This window comes from Cupressus sempervirens, chromosome 4 (assembly GCF_028749045.1).
Source record: "Cupressus sempervirens isolate cs-2001-9-10 chromosome 4, ASM2874904v1, whole genome shotgun sequence".
NCBI lineage: Eukaryota > Viridiplantae > Streptophyta > Pinopsida > Cupressales > Cupressaceae > Cupressus > Cupressus sempervirens.
In genome coordinates this window covers 437,521,906-437,542,151 of record NC_143121.1, presented here as the reverse complement: position 1 = coordinate 437,542,151, position 20,246 = coordinate 437,521,906, and positions in this window count along the sequence as shown.

The following is a 20,246-nucleotide window of genomic DNA, read 5'->3' as shown; positions in this document are numbered from 1 at the left end:
GATGCGATTCCAATTCCTACAAGACCATGTTATAGAGACCTACAATAATCTCTCTCACTTTTTGGAGATCAAATTTCATTTTCATTTTACAATGCCATCTCGGGTGATGCTGAAACTTGCAGCGTTGGCTAGTACAAAGTTGCCAACTACCAAATCTCTCTCACCTTTCATCATGGGATTGAATTGTCTGCTCTGTTAGCTTTGGGTGGCTAGGTAAACCCTATCCCCAACCTCATTCTATTCCTATTTGGCAATGGATAATCAGTATTAACTAACTTTAAAGATGTTAAGAAAAGGGGAAATTTAGTTTAAAACATTGATAAATTGTTAATGAAGATAAAACATTGAATGGACTTATATCAAAGATAGTGATGTAAAAATAGAAGATATGAGACAAAGGGGGGTAAATGAACTATTGGTGAATGCTACTTAGGGAGAGAAGTGATATAGTTAAGATATGAGTCAAGCAAAGTCATAAAGTAGAGAAGTGTTGCAAGGAGGAGATGAATGGTTTATTAGTTCTATGAGTTTTTTCATAAGGGGGAATATATAATAGAAAAAAGTGGAAACATTATTTTGTTTCATCATAATTTGAAGATGATAAATATTGGTGAATAGAGGAGGTCTAAGTCCATGCACCAATTATCTAGTAATTACTTTGAAAACCAAACCTAGTGTGACCTTATTAGGTCTATGTACTTTACATGGGTTAGGTGCTACATGAATGGAATTGGGAATCTAGGCTTTGGAGTCTTAAATAAATTTCCAAAGGGTGTCTGAATCTACCCATAAAATAGTTAAATTTCAACCTAAGAGGAATTTAAGTCCAAAAAATCAAATCAGGAGACCTACAAGGAATTCTATGATAGTCAACATTTTGTACTGTATGACAATCGGAGGGTTAAACCAAGAGTTGATTCTCAATTAGTTCAACATAAGGAAGGTGTCCCAATAGAAACTTGGGGTTGGTGAAGCCATTGGTGAAAAGTTATAGTTATTGGCTTGGAATAGGGCTAGTGTCCCTAAAACAAAAAGGTGCAAGATCTTAATTGGAGGAGTTCACAAATGACCCTACCACTTTAGATAGGCCACAAAAATGATATCCTAAAGGAGTAAGATATTAGGAAGGCCACAATTTTATTTTGGTAGATTAGGAAGAAGAAAGCGCTTAAACCTCACTTCTTGCTCAACTTCTCTACATTAGTGATGGAGAGATGAAGAGGATATATAGCTACATAGATATGGAAAAAATAGAAATACAAAGAGGAGGGGGGGGGGAAGAGAGTGAGATACAAGATAGAGTGAGATACAAGGATAACATGAGCCAAAACTACCAAATTGCAGTGCTTGAATCCTTCATTAGAAAATTGACACCCAAATTTGAATACGAGTCTACAAAATAACACGTTCCTTCCACTTGTCATACTCTTTTATTTCCTTTTAAAGATGCTCTATTATTTTCCATAACATGCATTGTAAATTTGTTAATAAGTATAGCTCCCTCTTACAAGTATCTTATGTGTCATCTTAGATTCGTCTCTCTCATGTGAGATATCTCTCTTTCTTATACATCACAACTATTTATTAAACTTCTATTTTTACCTTAATCTAGTTACTATAGAATAATAACAACACATTCCAATCAACTGGGGATTATGTTACAATTATTAATGTATGAAAACACATAAAACTATCAGTGATTATGTTACATTTATGATTTTTAAAATGTCTTTTTTTTTTGCAAATAATCCATCTTTTCTCTACTATCTCTAACATTTTTCAATTGATGATAAAGAATGGTGGTTATGTATTGAAGCTCAACAAGCTAATTGTGTTTTTTCTTCTTGTCTATATTCTTTTTGTAACGATGATTTTTTCTTCTACACAAACTTTGTGACCACTTGTGATCAAATTTTTTTTCTTATTTTTAACATAAATGTTTAGAGAACTTTTGATCTAATTTTTTTGGATAGAGTAATTTCAAACTATTGATTTCTTTAATGGAGTTCCTAATAAATGTCAAGGTTCTCATTTAGGTGACCAATTGCCAGGAGGTCCACGAATATTGCCTGATAAAGTCTATTGCCAATCAATATTGTATCAAAAATTCAAACTAATTAGGTATTGAATTAAACTTGATAAACAAATGATAGAAAAGGAAAACTTTAAACATGAACAAGATCATAAATCATATGATGATGACATATTGCAAATGATTAACTTATTCTTAAACAATGATAAAGTTTATTGTTAATCAATATTCTATCAAAGTTTTGAATAGATTATGTATTGAATTTAATTTCATACATGCACATATCTAATTTAATGTCATACACAAACATATCTAATTTAATTTCATACATGAACAAACATATCATATCATATGTCATATATGAACAAACATATCATATATTAACCAATAATGTCATAAGTTGAATAATGTCATACATCAAATAAATGTCATACATCAAATATAGAATGTCATATACATCAAATGTGTATCGAATATGTCCATTGATGCCTATATATATACATGTCTAGATCAACTACATCTTTTCCTTCCCATGAGGGGAAGGAAACAAGTCTCTTGATGTCCTTTTTCATCGTGTGGAGGGAGACAGTGGAGATGATGAGGCCCTCCTGACATGCTCACTCGACCTCTTGTTGAGGCTCTTCTCTAGCTCCAACTGATACAAAGAAAGTAGATATGAATCAATATTTATTATAAGTTGAAATCAAATATATGTACACACAAAATCAATTATTTTCTTACCGCCAACAAATAGTCACTCTGTAAGTTCACCTCAAATGCTCGTGGATGATCAGGCGTGATGAGAACTTACAACAATTCAATAAATATAATCACTTATAAATACACATATCACCAACAAAAATATTTTACCCAAGTAAATATCACCAAAGTCATCTTATACCCACCAATTCCAACCCAAGTTTTGATTGTGGGTCCAAGATATTTAGAGCATGTGAAATTTGATCTAACAACTTATTTTTGGGTTTAGAGAGAAAATACATGTCATAAATGGTAAGATAAGGTCCAATAAATGAAAGGAATTATTTGATTGAAGTTGAAATAGAGAAGCACACTTATAGATAAGGGTAACCTTGAGTTTTTAAAGAAAATGAATCAATATAGGACTTAAATAATAATTTGAAGATCCAATGAGTGTTAGGAGAGTGTGAAATCAATGTAGGAACCCATAATGTATATTAAAATGGGGCTAAAATTAATACCAAATAAGTGTTCTTACTTTTTCAAATGATACATGTAGTCCCCACTTTATTGGAAGCATGTGTCCACCTCATGCACACAATAAAGTAGAAGAAAAAAAGAGAAAGAGGTAAAGATTTTGAGAAAACTACAAGGAGATTAAATATCACCAAGCTGAAGGAAAAAAGCTCCCAAACCAAGAATATTAACTATTACATTCATTTGCAAGCATACATAAAAGAACAACAAAATCCTAAAGCTTACTAAGATTCCAAGTCAACTAGTTGAAGAGACCTCACTCAAGAAAATGTCTCAATCTCAAGCATCATGTTGAAAAAACTATAGCAAAAGCTCAAGTGATCACTTGAGAAAATAAAGAGAAAAAATAAAAGATAAGAAAATACTCAATGATTTATCCCACTAACATAGCTATAAGAGTATGAAAAGAAGAGAGAAGGGCCATGAATCCAAAAGTCTAGCAAGTTATCTTATTCAAGTTTATTTTGTATGAGAGGAGAAGGAGGACGAGAATGAAAGAATGTAGAATTTTTTTATGCTAGTTCCATTCATCCCAAAGAAATAGTGAAGGAGAGTTGATGGTATTGATTCCAAAAACTATAGTTTCTTTGAATCCTAAGGATATTCCTAGTTCTATTATCAAGTTCAACATTTGACTTTGGTCTATGAATAATATTAATTTAAAACACAAATTCTCCTACACTTATGACTCTACTAGACCAAGGTGAGTGTATCTAATCACCAATTATATCTTTAAACTTGACTATTATTTATAGAAAACATATAACTTCCACCTTGTAGGTCCTACTCCTAGTTTCAATCAACTTGGAATACAACTAATCTTCTATTCCTATCTTTACTTTTAATTTCATTATCTCCTACTCTTAGTCCTCATACCTTTATTTAATTTTCCTACTTCTTCTCTACTTCTAACTTCAATACATGTGCTCCTAGTTCTTCTTTATCTAATTCTTTCATTGCCACTTCTACCTTCACTCCTAGTTTTTGAATTAAAAGTAGCCAGAACTAGGGGGCTGACCCTTTAACAACAAACTAACCTACTATCAATGGATAACCATTAAACAAAACTACCCCTTACCACTTAGTAAAACAAAAACAAGGTTTCGATCCATAATTAAAAGAGTATCAATAGGCCTAATATACATACTACTTGTGTAAAAACCATAAAAGCTATAGTAATATATAAACAAAGGTTAACATTAGAAATTTTGAGATTAACTAGATTATAAACAACTAAAATGAAGAAAATTCTTTCATACCTCCGTCAGTGGCTGTGAGCTAGCCACAGTCGCGGCCACTCCACTATCAACAGATTGTCGCAGATGAGGAGGTGTGTCCGACATCATGAGCTATGTGTCATACAATACATGTTACATCTAATATGAAACATAAAATAAATATAATCAAATGAATTAAATTAACATGAAATAACTATGCCTGTGTCAAGCTCATATGATGTCTATGCTCCGAGTCTGTGGTAAAGGTTGAGGGTTCTGTGGAGAACTGATGCACATGCATAATTGTTTTTTTCAATCCTTAATATGGTTACGTAATAAATATATGTATTAATTAAAATGATTAAATCGATACATACCTTAAGACTTGTGGAAGGGACAAAAAATGGGCCTAGAGGATCGTTGCTAGGCCTAGCAACACTCTGACCTTGAATTTTGAACAATGTCAATAGATGCTAATTAATTAATCATTCACTATACATGTGAAATGTGATCAAATTAGTAAATTATAATTGTAATTTACCTATGTGTCAATGCCAAATGTGTCATTCAGGAACTAATCAATGACAAGCCCATCGTCCGCACCATCTCCAGTATGAGTGCCAAATGTGCATAGGGATCTACATGAAGTGCACATGTGACCACACGCACAGAAGGCTCCCCCTCAACTAATGGGCTCATAGAATGGATGAGGGTTTGTGTCAAAGCATTAATGTTCCCTAGAGTGTTGGCCTCTACATTTTCCTTCACAACTGAAGGAATAGTCACATGCTTTTGTTGTGGCTTGACCACAAGTGACCTAACTACATTAGGGTCATGATGTGCTCCCGACCTCTCAAATGATGACCCCACACCTCTACCCTGGGATTCTAATATATCAAAATAATTGGGGATCTCCCCAAGGACAAACTCACAATATAATTTCTTCAAAAAATACATGGGGACCTCGTGATTGTTGCAAGGAGGGGCATCAAAAACCATCCACCATCTATCCCAAAAATTGTTTCTAATAGCATCGTGTATGCACCAATGGATGGGGAATCATTTAGTACCCTCTCTAATAGTATTTTTCTCACCAAGTTTTCTAAATAATGCACATAGACTACCTTTTGGTATTTCTTTTTTTTTTAACATCCTCATATGACAATTTATTTGCATCAAATATTTTTTGTTCATCCCTCTTAACCCGCCAAATATCTAACTGACCACTAACTGAGGCTATCTAGGCATTAATGAATTAGAGGGATGATGTCAATTGAGCCCTCATTGGATTGGTTTGTTTGAATTCTTTCAACCAAGCAATGAGTCTTTCTAATTCAGTTTTGCCTCTCTCTATTTCACTTATTATATTTTCTTGTGTGTCTGGTGGAGGTCTTGCAATTGGTTCGAGTTGTGGAATTTTTTGTTCTTCTTGAGGAGGGTTTTGGTTTTGAGGGTTTTGAGGCTCTTGTGGATTTTTCAGTTGATTATGGACATTTCCTGATAAAAAATCAATTGAAATCCAAATAAATAAACAAATCGAAATGAAATTTGTAAAAACCCTACAAAACAATATAAAAAACCTACAAAACAATATGAAAAACATATTAAACAACGCAAAGTTAAGTTTATATTGCTTATGGTGTCATCGTGGGTGTGCTTGTTGTCTTTGATTTCATTGGTGAGGAGGCATATTGGCAAATGATGGTGAAAACTTGGGTTTTTGACCCGTGTACATGTTGTTCTCTATGGGAATAGCAAAAAAAGAACATAAAAATGATGGGATGCAAGTCTGCAGCTCATCATATATACTTTTTTGATTGCACAAATAGCATTCATGTGCTATAGCACACATGCACTATAGTGTGCATGCACTATGGCTTGGGTTACCCAAGCCATAGTGTGTATGTGCTATTTAAATTATGAAAAAGAAACCTTGTCACCTTTTTGGCACCACAACTCAGTGCATATGCCCCTAATTAACCTATGAATACCTTAAAAACCTTCTTAATAATTTTTCTCCTTTAAAAATCCTCTTTAGAAAACTATAACCCATGTGAACATTATGAAATGTTATAAGTTAGGGTATTCAAAATTCCAAGGGAATACAAATCCTCAATTGAAATGAAAATGATCTTAATTCTATAAAGATTAGAAACATGGATGTCTACAAAACTAAAATCCAAATGAACATGATGAACATTGTATAAATATTACAATTGTGAATACAAATAACTAGGTAAAATGAAACAAGTTGGCTATCTATAATAAAAATCATGTATGAACACTTACATGTCAACATAAACTCAGATATTAGGATATCCAACTCAACCAAAGTATATGGTATATTAAAAAAACTATAACATAGACATTCAAATGACCAAATACTTGTTGATTGTTGCCACCTCATTAAAACTAGTGCAACCTATATTTCCTACATACATATATATATATATATATATGTATATATATATGTATATATATATATATGTATATATATATGTATATATATATATATGTATATATATATGTATATATATATATATATGTATATATATATGTATATATATATATATGTATATATATATGTATATATATATATATGTATATATATATGTATATATATATATATGTATATATATATGTATATATATATATATGTATATATATATGTATATATATATATGTATATATATATGTATATATATATATATGTATATATATATGTATATATATATGTATATATATATATATATGTATATATATATATATATATATATATATTACCACTATATATATATATATATATATATATATTACCACCCTAAATAGTTATACAAGAAATATTCCCATCATTCTAGCCAATTCAAGTATCACCATTCCAAGACAACATATGATCACCTCAATGATAATCTTGATTAAATGGGCATGTAGAAATTATATGAACAAAGATAGTATAATGGAAATAACAACACATTTATGGAAAACTAAAATAGGTAAGAACATAAAGGAGAGAATATAATGGAGAGATGTGTCAGAAAAAAAAAGGTACTATCAAAATATTAAGACACATACACATGTAGGGAAAACTGAAAAGGAAATAAGCATGAAGGAATTAATAGAATTGATAAATACATGGAAATGAAGATAAATGAATTTGTAACATTAAAATAGCATAAATAAAAAATAAACACTTAAATACCTAGATTAATAACTTCAAATTTTACAACATTGTGCTCTAAATTCTTTGATCTCTTTATTGGGTGTTGAATGTGATAATTTAGATGGTTTGAAGTCTACTTTTATTTACATTGTGAAGTCTTATACTTTTTAATTTTGTTTTATCTAATGGGTTCTTTTGAATAATATTTGATTAGTCTTTAATCATAATTGGTGGCCTTACATTAGTTATCTTTCATATTACACTTGTGGTTTATTGTTGAGGTGACCACAACTTGTGTGCATAAGGATAAATGGAAATACATTTTATCTTGAATGAAAAGATGGTTTCTTTTATAAGTGTGTATGGTAGTAACATAAACAGATAGTACAAGTTTGAGTAGTTGCAATGATGTGGAAATTATCAACATGTCTTGGTTTTATGTACGACAATATTATAGTTTTTTATAGTATCATATGCTCTTAAAGTCAGTTGGAAATCCTCATATATGGGTTAAATGTTGACATGTAAGAGATTAGTTCTATTTTTTTTTATTTTAGGAGTCCAAGTAGCCTTTTGGTACTAAGAAAATTATGGTAGATCATGTAAGTGTGAATGTAAATTTCCTTGTCCAACTAGAAGGGGACTTGGACTTTTATTTGTTGCATAATAAAAAATATGGCTTATCTTAATTTAATGCTTTCAAAATTATTTTATTTAGTGTTTATTTTAATGTTGGATTTTTGAAACCACATGTACACTTAATGACTTCTATCTTGATTACACGTGGGACCATATTAGCTCCACTAACATCACACATTTATGAATGCTTTGTACTTATTGGATTCTCCCCCATGTTACGTATCTTTTGAAAAGATATCAACAAGAAGAAAATGATAAAATAACATGTAATGAATATCAAAAAAGAAACAAGCCATAGAGTCAGAGATGACTCTAAATAAAGAATACCATGGATACAAAGAAGGATAAGCATAAAAAAAATTATTTCTCTTTGAAGCTAAATCTTATCTTATAACTTTGATGTCTAGATTTAAAGAATGACCTAAATGAGCCATCCTTCCATTTCTCAAACAAGAATTATCTCTAATTTATAAAAAAGTTTAAGAATTCAAATTATACTTTTCCTTAAGAAGACACCCTTGCACATCCCTTATGGAAGCCACAACTATGGCATACAAATACTTTCATTCAACCCTCATAACAATGTTGTCTTTTAATAACATATTTTTACTTCCTCATTCTTAAGAGTGCAATTCTTTGGACTTTAACATACAAGCACACATGAGAATTATATCCAACATTAGTTAAATGAAGGAAAATATACATGTGGACTTATAATAAATGAATTATTCTCAAAAAACAAGTTTGGATTTAAAAAATTATGACTTTTGCCAATATCATATTAATGTCAATACTTACACAAAATCAAGAGAAAAATATGAGTTTCACCCATTGTGCCACATTGTCAACAAACACAAGTTGACCAAGCAAGTTGGTAATATATTATATGATATCAAAACACTAGTAATTTGAAGGAATCATTGGGGAATTTTGTATAATATAGATCATATCAGCCTTATCCTTTGTAACATCAATGCTAATCAATCGCTTTTCATATGTATATTGGACATACCATGAACTAAGAAACTCTTTGTAAAGCTCATGTACATTGATATTTTTGAAAGGTTCAATAATTTTTTTATTTTTGATGAAATCCACCAAAAAATTACCATGCATCAACCATTCAAGCGCCCTACTTGTAAGCCAATTTGAAATTCGAATGAAATTCAAAGAATCTCTTGATAAGAGCATCTTGCATGCAAGTTAAAGTTAGATATCAATCATAACAACATCAAGAATCCTATGAATAACTTAATGTTCATCTATGATATGAGAATATTCATCAATTCTAAGGTCAAAAGAAAAGAAATGTTGAATAAAAGGACATATGATCCATTATTAGCACTATTACAAACATCTATAATATATATAGTTTTGGTGAACCTTAATACATGATTCATAGAGTTAAACATGTGAAAAGATTAAAAATGGACAAAATAAATGGAATCATGTAAAGATAGGATACAAAGAGAATATGAAGTCCAAGGAATATAAAAATTAAGTATATCAATACCAAATGGGGAACTAGAGTTCTAGGAATATTAGTATTAACAAAATGTGTCACAATAGAAGAGATAAAATATTATTTAAATTACGTTGGAATGAGTTAAGAGATAGATCATATAATCCTTTATATCAAAGTGAAATGGATCCATGAACAACCTAAAGTGGTCCCAACATGAGCCACAACATTTTTAATCCTACCTTGAATACAAACATCAAAGAGAGAATATCCTAAGAATAGATTAACCAAGGTAGATCTAAATGGATCTATGTAGAAAAAATTATTGTCAAAGAAATAATAAATTCCCTTTCCAAATTGCTAAGAGTATTTCAAACTAGGACCAACAAAAAAAATCCATTCTAATGATGAAATTTTTTTTATTTACATATCCATGAAATTGGTGTTTTAGAAAACATCTAAAAGATATAGTGGTTTTTTCCCTAATAAAAAACTTTGGCTCTCTCAATTCATATAAGAATGGAGATTAATATATTCATTTATACTAAAGAAAATATTAATTAACCCAAAATGAATCTTTTTAATTTATTTTAGGATTTGTCAACCATAGTATCAGCATGACAAAGGACTCATAACAAATATACTCTCTTTAAAAGTGAGATAATCTAGTCCAAGGTTCCTAATTATCAGTTCTTATTTATTTGGATGGATTATTTGGAATGAAAAATTTACTTTATGAGGAGCCTTGACTATTATAATTATTGATCTAGATTGATTCTAAGGAAGTTAATTTTGTTATACTTTTAAATGTTTTTATCTTTAGTGGGGTTTTAAATTTTTAAGATTGAAATAAAAATTAATTAATTTTGAAGTAGAATGCTAAATTGTCTAGCTTTAATGTATCGACCATGGTGGAAATTTTTTGTGTAAATAAGTATTTACTTATTACACTTACTTAAGTTTTACTTAGGTTAATGCAGTATTTAATTCTTTTGCATTATTTTATTATTATTTTAGGTGAGACACTTAGGAGTTTGTGAACTCTCATTGAGTTACGCAACTCTAATTATGCATATGGTGTCTACAACATAGGAGTATGCATCATTCACTGAGTTTTCATATTGACAACACAGTTATCCGCACCCCTCATTTAGCACATGTTGTCTGCTCCACTGATTTGCATGTTACACCATTGTAGGCTTATCCTCACATCATCACACTTAATCCCGTGCTTAATAGAGGATAACCCATATCTGGTGGACATGTGCCTAGTTGTATGACATATCATGATGCTAACTTCTATACATTCTAGAAGCTCTCCTAAGGCCTTTATATTCAGGCACTCCTAGTGTACTCTTGAATCTAGTTATTAAATGCATATCGTCATTTTGATCATACTCTATCTATATTTGTCTACTGTGTGCTTGTGTTGAGTTCTTTAGTTCTTGGGTGAATTTTGGCCTAAGCCAAATTCTTACATGGTATCAAAGCCAAGGAGGATTCTCATCATGTAGCTGTTCGAGACTGTTCATGCTTCAGCATCTCGACACAATTTTAGAGGATTTGCAGAAATTGGGAGCATCTAGAGCTAGATCTGACCTCACCATTACATCTGGAGCATCGATTCAGTGAAGATCAACTATATATTTTCCTATCTTGGGTGAAAGTTGATCAAGAGGCAAATTTTTTTTGCAAATCGGAACCCGGAGGCCCCAATTTGCAATTCAGGTATGTCTGTTTAATTGATCTGATTATTTATTTTTTTAGATCTGAATTATTTCTCTACAAGTTTTAGGGTATTTTTTGAAAGTATTTTCAGTATTTTTATTGCCCATTCAGAGGAATTATTATCTGGCTTTTTTCAAAATTATTTTCAAAATTTATTTCAATCGGAGAAAATCTTTTACAGACCCAGGCGGTCAAGTCTTGGATATGTATTTTGGTGGAATTTTTATTAATTTCATAGGCACTTAATCAATTAATGAGCTCCCCAAATCCACCAGCCGTAGATTGAAATTTTGGCAAACAATGTACAATATCAAGCAACTAATTTTTTGGCAAATTCAACCATTCGACAAATTACCCCGGCCTGCCCTTCCATCGGCAAGCTTCACTTTTGTTTTATGATTAGTGGACTCTTCTATAAAAATAGTCCGTAGACCCTATAACCCACAAATGTGGGATTATTACATGTAAAATTGACGGAGTTTCCACCCAGTCCAGCACTTGTGAAAAAGATCTGGCACCTCTGCGACTTGCTTTCCTGCTGCCACACAGCCTCATCATAGCAGACCATGTAGACAAAAAACTTTGAATCCTCACCATACACGTGTTGCACTGCTACAACACACTTGGATGCTTGTACTGCCCACTCTATGCTGGACACATGGCCAACTACCACAACACAGTATTTGCACAGTCAGCATCAGACTATACTAGCCCTGTCATCAGACACGTTAGTGGATGGATTTTTTTGCTTCCACATCCGTATAATCTGTACATATCCGTACAGTACGGACTGACCTATCGACTGCCATGTTAGCTAATGGACATAATTTTTGTTGATGTCATCAATTCATTGTCTTAAATTTGTTGCTCGTTCAGACGTCATTCCAAGGAAAATTAGAACTAGGGTGACGGTTGTATGACCATCAAATTTAATCTCCTGATTCGCTGATGCAACCCCTCTCCAAATTGATTTTGGTTTTTGCAGTCCAACTTTAAGAGGCCATAACTTAGACATCTGGACTCCAAATTAGGTGCAATTTCTTTTGAAATTGGGTAAAATTTTCTAAATTTTTTAGTGGTCAGCTATTTTCTAGTTTGGTGCAAGGATTGTTCAGAAATTGCATTTTTTTTTGCGACTGTACCTAGATAATCCTACATTTTGCAACTTCAAACACTCCGTATGGGCACATTTGGAGTTAGAATTAAGTTCCATTTTTTTTGAAAGTGTGTATTTTTTGTCTACTTTTCAGATCTGACATCAAATTGTAGGGTTCTATGGAAAAAATTGTCACTTTTAGCAATAGGGCCTTGATTTGCTTTGTAATGCTTTAGAATTGTAGCACATTGTAAAGTTCCAAATTTGTACTCCATTAAGAGGTTGTAACAAGCAATATCAGAAGTTCACAAAGGCCAAAATTGGCAAATGACTCATTATAATTGCACTATTGATAAAGTGCCCAAAGCATCTATTTTGGGGGGGGGTTTCTTGATTTAGTGAAAAGGGGGGGTGTTCTTGGTGTTGTGCTCTCTCTTTTCTGCACTTTTCTTTCATTTTTTGCATTATGGGCAACTTTAAGTTTCCTAAATTAACTCCTCATAACTATGCTTCATGGTCAATCAAAATGTTGTATCACTTAATGCATAATGGAGTTTCACAATTTGTAGATGGTACTCTTCCTAAATCAGCAGGTGATATTGTATCAACAAGTGAAATTTCTAATTAGGTAGCCATGGATAGAAAAGCCCTAGGTGATATATGTTTGGGGATAGATGATAAAATCATGTATGAAATCAATAAATATACTACATCCAAGGAAGCTTGGGATACCCTCGAAAGCCTTTATAGTAAAGTGTCTAAAGAGGATGTGTTCAAAATTGAAGATGAGCTTGTTTCCTTAAATCCTAAGTTGTATGACTCAATACAAGACTTCATCATCAAGGTGAATGAATTAAGGACAAAGCTTACTGATTGTGGGAACTCTATAAAAGATGACAAACTAATCTATCTCATCCATAACAAGCTGCCATTTGAATATTCCACATTTGTATCTTCTTTTAACACCTCAAAGACTACCTTGGGGTCTACCTGAAAGAAAGTCACTTTTGATGAGTATGCTAAACTATTGGATGATGAAGAAAATAAGTTGATATCAATGGGAATTCTCAAATCACCTTAGTCCAAAGAATTGGTGGCCAATGAGGGTTCTCAACATTCAGCTGGACAATCTTCAAGTAAAGGAAAGGGTAAGAAGAAATGGAAGAGTAAATCTGAGGATGTAGAAAAGATAACACCACAATCAAATCAACAAGGCAAGTCCTCGAATTCCAACAGAAAGGGGGACAATAATAAGGAGAAGAAGAAGTGTGCTTATTGCAAGAAATTGGGTCATGAAGAGCATGAGTGTTATCTCAAAAAGATTGATGAGTTCACAAACATCATGAAGAAACATAATGTTCCATTGCCTAATGCTTACAAGGAGAAGGGATCTTCTTCAGATTCAAAGGTCAAAGGACAAGCATTCATGGAAAATGCAAACTCTTCAAAGGAATGGATATTTGACTCAGGTGCCTCATATCATATGGGTTCTTCAAAGGAGGATTTTTCTTCATTGAATCACTCAAAGGTACCACACATCTTCATGGGGAATGATAGGAAAATGGAAGTTAAAGGAACAAGAAACATGGAGATAGAAAATGGAGAGTTTCAAGAGGTTCTCTATGTTCCAAACCTAAGTTCAAATCTCCTCTCAATCTACCAAGTCACTCACCTAGGAGATGGACATAGAGTTGAGTTCCTTCCAGACTCACTAAAAGTGCATAGTCTTAAAGACAATTCCTTGGTTGCAGTGGGGAAAATGAATGATCACAAGAGGTTGTAATCTTTCTCACATTTTGTGCCCAAGTCTCCTACAAAGGCCTTGTTATCACAATCAAATTCAAACATGCAATTATGGCATGAGCAGTTTGGTCATCTTGACTACCACTATCTTGAGCAACTTTGCACATACCACATGGTGAAAGGTCTACCTCAAATCAACTTTTCTAAGGGTAAATGTTTAACAGATTCAGTGGATATGCATCTAGAGGGGAAGTTACAAAGAGGGAAGTCTTTTAGAGCAACAAGTGTTCTTCAAATGGTTCACATGGTATTAGCAGGTCCTTTTCCATTCAGCCAGGGTCGCTACATACTTACCTTTGTTGATGACTTTTCAAGGTTGACTTGGGTCTACTTTCTACATAACAAGAATGAAGTGTTGGACAAGTTTCTAGACTTCAAGGCTCATGTAGAATGAAAATCTAGGAAAGCCATCAAAGTACTCCGCATGAACAATGGAAACATGGATGTGAACAAAAAACTTAAGGACTTTTGTAGACATGAGGGCATTGATCTTTAGACTCCTTCAGCATTCAGTCTGCATAAGACAGATGTTGCAGCTTTGAGGATCCGAACTCTTAAGTCTATGGCAAGTTGCATGATTCATGTCAGGTCTCTAGATCCATCATTAGAAGTTGAAGCAATCTCCAGTGCCACTCACATTCTTAATCATTCTCCTCATCTAGCATTAAATGGAAAAACTCCTTTTGAGGCATGGTGTGGCAAAAAACCTATTGTGACACACTTTAGAGTCTTCGGTTGTCCTGCATGGGAAAACAGATCTTCTAGGGGATGTAAGGCACAGTTACCTCAACCTTGTACCGTCATTGGTTATGAAAATAGTGCGAAGGCATATAGACTTTTAGATCTTGAGACTCACCAAATTTTTGTGGAGAAGGATGTACATTTTTAGGAAAGTTCACCCAGCTTGTCCTCTACTCCTCTTCGGACATCATATAGTGTGGATACTGATAGTGACATTAACAATAGTGCTTCAATAGCTTCAGACATGTGGGGTTCTATAGATAGTTACAGTGAGATGTCACTTCATCAGTTCAGTCTACATGCATACATAGCCACATTGATAGGTCCAAAATAGATGGGTACTTCCAATCAATAGTTGCAGTAGGGTTCTTCATCAGTTGCAGAGACAAACAGTTCTTTGGGACAGGTTCTTCAGCTAGTTGAGCAGGTTTTAGAGACATCACTTATTCATGGGATTCTTTCCACACACAACAAAAGCATCTCATTTGTACCTTTGGCATTGTTTTTTCCTAAGGGGAGGAACACCATTCTGCAGTCTTGGATCAGCTTCTTCATTAGAGCAGTCACTGTTCGACATTCTTCTTTGGGAGGGGAGCCCATCCTGTCTCTCTTCCTCTTCTCATCATTCTTTTATGTATATAATGGATGTATGTCATAATGGGGGGGTCTTGATTACTCCATCAATCCATGCATCCCTATTTATCTCTCTTTTTGGGGGAGGGTTTTTCCCATGAGGTTTTCCCTCTTTCCCTGCTTTATGGGAGATTACATATCAATATGTACAATAGGTACCTAACATGGCCTAGTAATCGAGACCCATCTTGCATTTCATCCTAGATTTCATAAGCTTAAGGGCATTCCCCTAAGTTGTACTTAAGGGGGGGTGTTGGTGTAAATAAGTATTTACTTATTACACTTACTTAAGTTTTACTTAGGTTAATGCATTATTTAGTTATTTTGCATTATTTTAGGTGAGACACTTAGGAGTTTATGAACTCTCATTGAGTTACACAACTCTAATTATGCACATAGTGTCTACAACATAGGAGTATGCATCATTTAGTGAGTTGTCATGTTGACAACACAGTTATCCACACTCCTCATTTAGCACATGTTGTCTACTCCACTGATTTGCGTGCTACACCATTGTAGGCTTATCCTCACATCATTGCACTTAATACCGTGCTTAATGGAGGATAACTCATATCTAGTGGACATGTGCCTGGTTGTATGACATATCATGATGCTAACTTCTATGCATTCTAGAAGATCTCTTGAGGCCTTTATATTCAGGCACTCCTAGTGTACTCTTGACTCCAATTATTGAATGAATATCGTCATTCCGATCATACTCTATCTATTTTTGTCTACTGTGTGTTTTTGTTGAGTTCTTTAGTTCTTGGGTGAATTCTAGCCTAAGCCAAATTCTTATAGAAATAAAATGCAAAGGGGTAGGGTAGTACAAGAAGAAGATAAAGTTAAATTTTAAATATTTTAACAATAGTTACCAAACAAACATGTAAGACTAGATAACTAAAACCATGAAAATGTGAATTAGAAATTGTTAACTAACATGGAATTGTAGTGTAATCATCAAACTAAAAAATATTATGATTTTTCAAATTCATCTAAACATACAACCATTACAAATGGTCCTATAAACTATGACTTGGTCCCCTACAATTCTATGTGCTTGAAATGACATGTCTCTCTTACTGTTACTTGCCACCAACACTCTATACCAATCTTCAATCAGAAGGATGATGCAAGAATGCACATACAACTATTATCATTCTACAAACATGACATACACATGAAAAACAATATCAGTGAACAAAACAATTAGAGATTTATCAACATAGAATGGGATTTGAATTTGAATTTCATTTAAATTTGAGGCAACAACTACTCATACAATGGTGCAACCATATTTATTTCAAGTGCTTTCAAAAAGAATTTCCAACACTTATTGAAATATAATAAAGATTAGCTTCTTATTAAAATATAATAAAGATTAGTTTTCTAATAGAAGAAAGCTAAACCCATAACTTGGGATCTTGGGTATTATTTTTGGTGAAAATAGAAATAGAACTATAAGACAACTCACTAAAATTATTCCTCACATAAAGTAGAATTAATAGATTTTTTTGCATTACATTTGTCAACATTTTGGCACCTTAAATTTCTCATAAGGTCCACTAAATTCATTTATTAGAGTAGTTATTTGGGTTATAAAATTGTAGTGCCAGAAGAAGATATGTTATTGAAGCTCCTTTTACAATTTTATAATCATCTTTGTATATTATTTAAACTATTGCATCCTTGAATACATCTATGCTTAGGATATCTTTTTATACGTGACAGAAAGAGGGTCTTAAACCCAAATAACAACAATCACATTAAATTATATAAAATAGAGAGACATAATTCAAGTGATTACATTTGAAGCCACAAAAATGTCAAAGAAAAAAATGAATAAAAAAATATATAAATATTTCTACCAAGAAAATCTAAAGTATCAATAGAACTTCTTTGTCCATAATACAATCTAATTTTATCTATCGAAGACCCATCTACCTAAAAGAAAAAAAGACATAGTCCCAATTAAAGTTGCAAACAATATAACCACAAAAATTATTAATGATGTTATTTTTAACCATTATGGTCATAGAAAAAATTAATGTATACCATTAAAAGTAAAAATAAAAAGGTAAACTAGAAACCTTTGAGTATTAGAGATATCGCATTCCTTTGAGAGACAATTTAGATCCTTCATCCAATCCTCTATCAACATCCTTAAAATATTTATCCTTAGTCAAGTGAGTAGTCAAGTGTTGGTATTAATGGAAACCTATCTAATTTACATTATTACTTAAAGTGAAAATCATTTTTGTTTTGATATGTATAAGAAAATTGTCCATGTCCAAAAGGAAATATAAGATATAGTTAGATAGTTTTGTTATGAGAATTATTACATGTGGCTGTAATTTTGGTAATATGCTTTATATAGTGTATGCAAGCTATTTTTGTCATGTTAAGAAGGCAAATTCTAATATGACAAAGTTTCAAGATTGATTATGAGATTGAGTAATTTATAATAGAAAATTGGATTTACTCAATTCAATTACATAGCAATAGATGTATGACATCCAAGGAATTAAATCTTTACTCTAATATTGTATATGTTTAGTTGAGTGGACACATTTTGTGAATTGTTATGTCAGCTAGCTAATTTAGTTAATCATAATGGTATAAAGGAAAGTTCTATTTGGTATGGAGGATGATGTATGTGATATATGACCTATATGATTATATGTGTGCGCCTTGATGTTTGATCAAAAAATATGTGAGATAAAGTGGAAATAGTCAAACAAATCTAATGTCATGTATAGTTTAGTTTTAATGTAATATATTTTCTATATTTGGATGGCAAGTTCAAAGGTGGATGTAAGCATCATTCTCGAGAAAGTGCTCTTTCTATTTTTTAATCAACTTGTAATAGGTTTCTAGACCTCTAACAATGTTTTGTATCCTAATAGGAACTATTTATACTAAATGTTATGCAATGACTCTTAATAGGCTTAGATATCCTAATAGAGATACTTTTGGATAATTGCATCATCTATTTGGGATCAATCACCTTTCTTTTTTTCTCAACTCCTAATGGGGTTACAAACCTCTAACAATGTTTTGTATCCTAATAGGAACTATTATAATAAATTTTATTCAACGAAACTTAACAAGGCCTAATAGCCATGCTTTTGTATTAGTGCATCATCTTTTGGGATCAATCCCCACATTAGTTTTCCCTTGGCTAGGGTTTCCTCAAGACCAAATCATGATATTATGAGTTATCCTTTAATGTATGTTGATGCAATACTTAGGATTTGGACAAAGCCAACGAATACATAAAATGATTAGAATTGAAGCTAAATGGTAGACAAAATTACATCAAAAAAATGAAGGAATGGATTCATATCTCTAAGTCAAAGAGAAATGAATTTGTTGAGAAGATAAATGAGACTAAGGAAAATGAATCATATCTGATTGAGAATATTCAAAAAGAGAAAGAAGCAATTCAACATGAATTTGAGATTACTACTCTTAGAATGACAATAGAAAGTGAAGATGGGAAAGAGAAAAAGGAAAGACATAAAATAGATTTAAAGAGGATAATAGGTGGATGTCATGATTTGAATACAAATCTTTGATATGTAAAATTGGAATTTGAAGATTCGATATCTAATTATTATGATATTGAAAAATACACTAACATTGCTAATGGAAAACTTATTGAATATAATTTACATCTGGAGAAACTCTATTCATGTAGTGATAAACATGGCAAGGAATTGCATCAACATAAATCTAAGAGTGATATGAATGGACTTGGTTACTACAATTCCAAAAGTTCTAAAATAATTGAGGAAAGAAAAATTAAATATCCTATTTAGATACATATTCATAATTATACACCTAAAGAGAAGATCAAGAATATCAAAGGGAAATGTCATGCATGGAAAATTATGGAAATGCGAAGAAATATTATAAGGTAATACTAATTCTAAGCCTTTTACTGGTTACTATTTCAATTGTGGCTTTATGGACATAACACATTGTTAGAAAAATTAATTTTTGCTAATCTTTCATAGATTATTAGGTTTAGGTTTAGGGTGTGTCAGTTAATGTATTTTCTAGAAGTTTGAGTTGGCTATAATATTTTTTGAAAGTTTGTAAATATTTTTTCTTCTTAGCTAATGCTATATTTCTCTAGAATATTGTATGCTTGTCTATAAAATGGCACTATGTACTCATTTGAGCTCATAGTGAATGAAATATAATATATTTTATTGTGTGGTAGAACATTGTGGTGTTCTATATTTTTTTGTTATTTTTGCTACTGCCCATCCAACAGATTGATATCAGAGCCCAAGGTTAAAGATCATGGAAAGATAAAGATTTCAATGCACAAGGATCAAAATCCTAGAGAGATGAAGACTACAAAGTCAATGGCTGAAAATTGTTGGTAAGATTTGAGCTTGTGTGAAACTTTGTTAACATTTTTTGTTGAGAAGTTAAGATAGCAAATGGAAATGTAGATAAGGTTGAAAATGAATGGTTGTTTAAAGTTA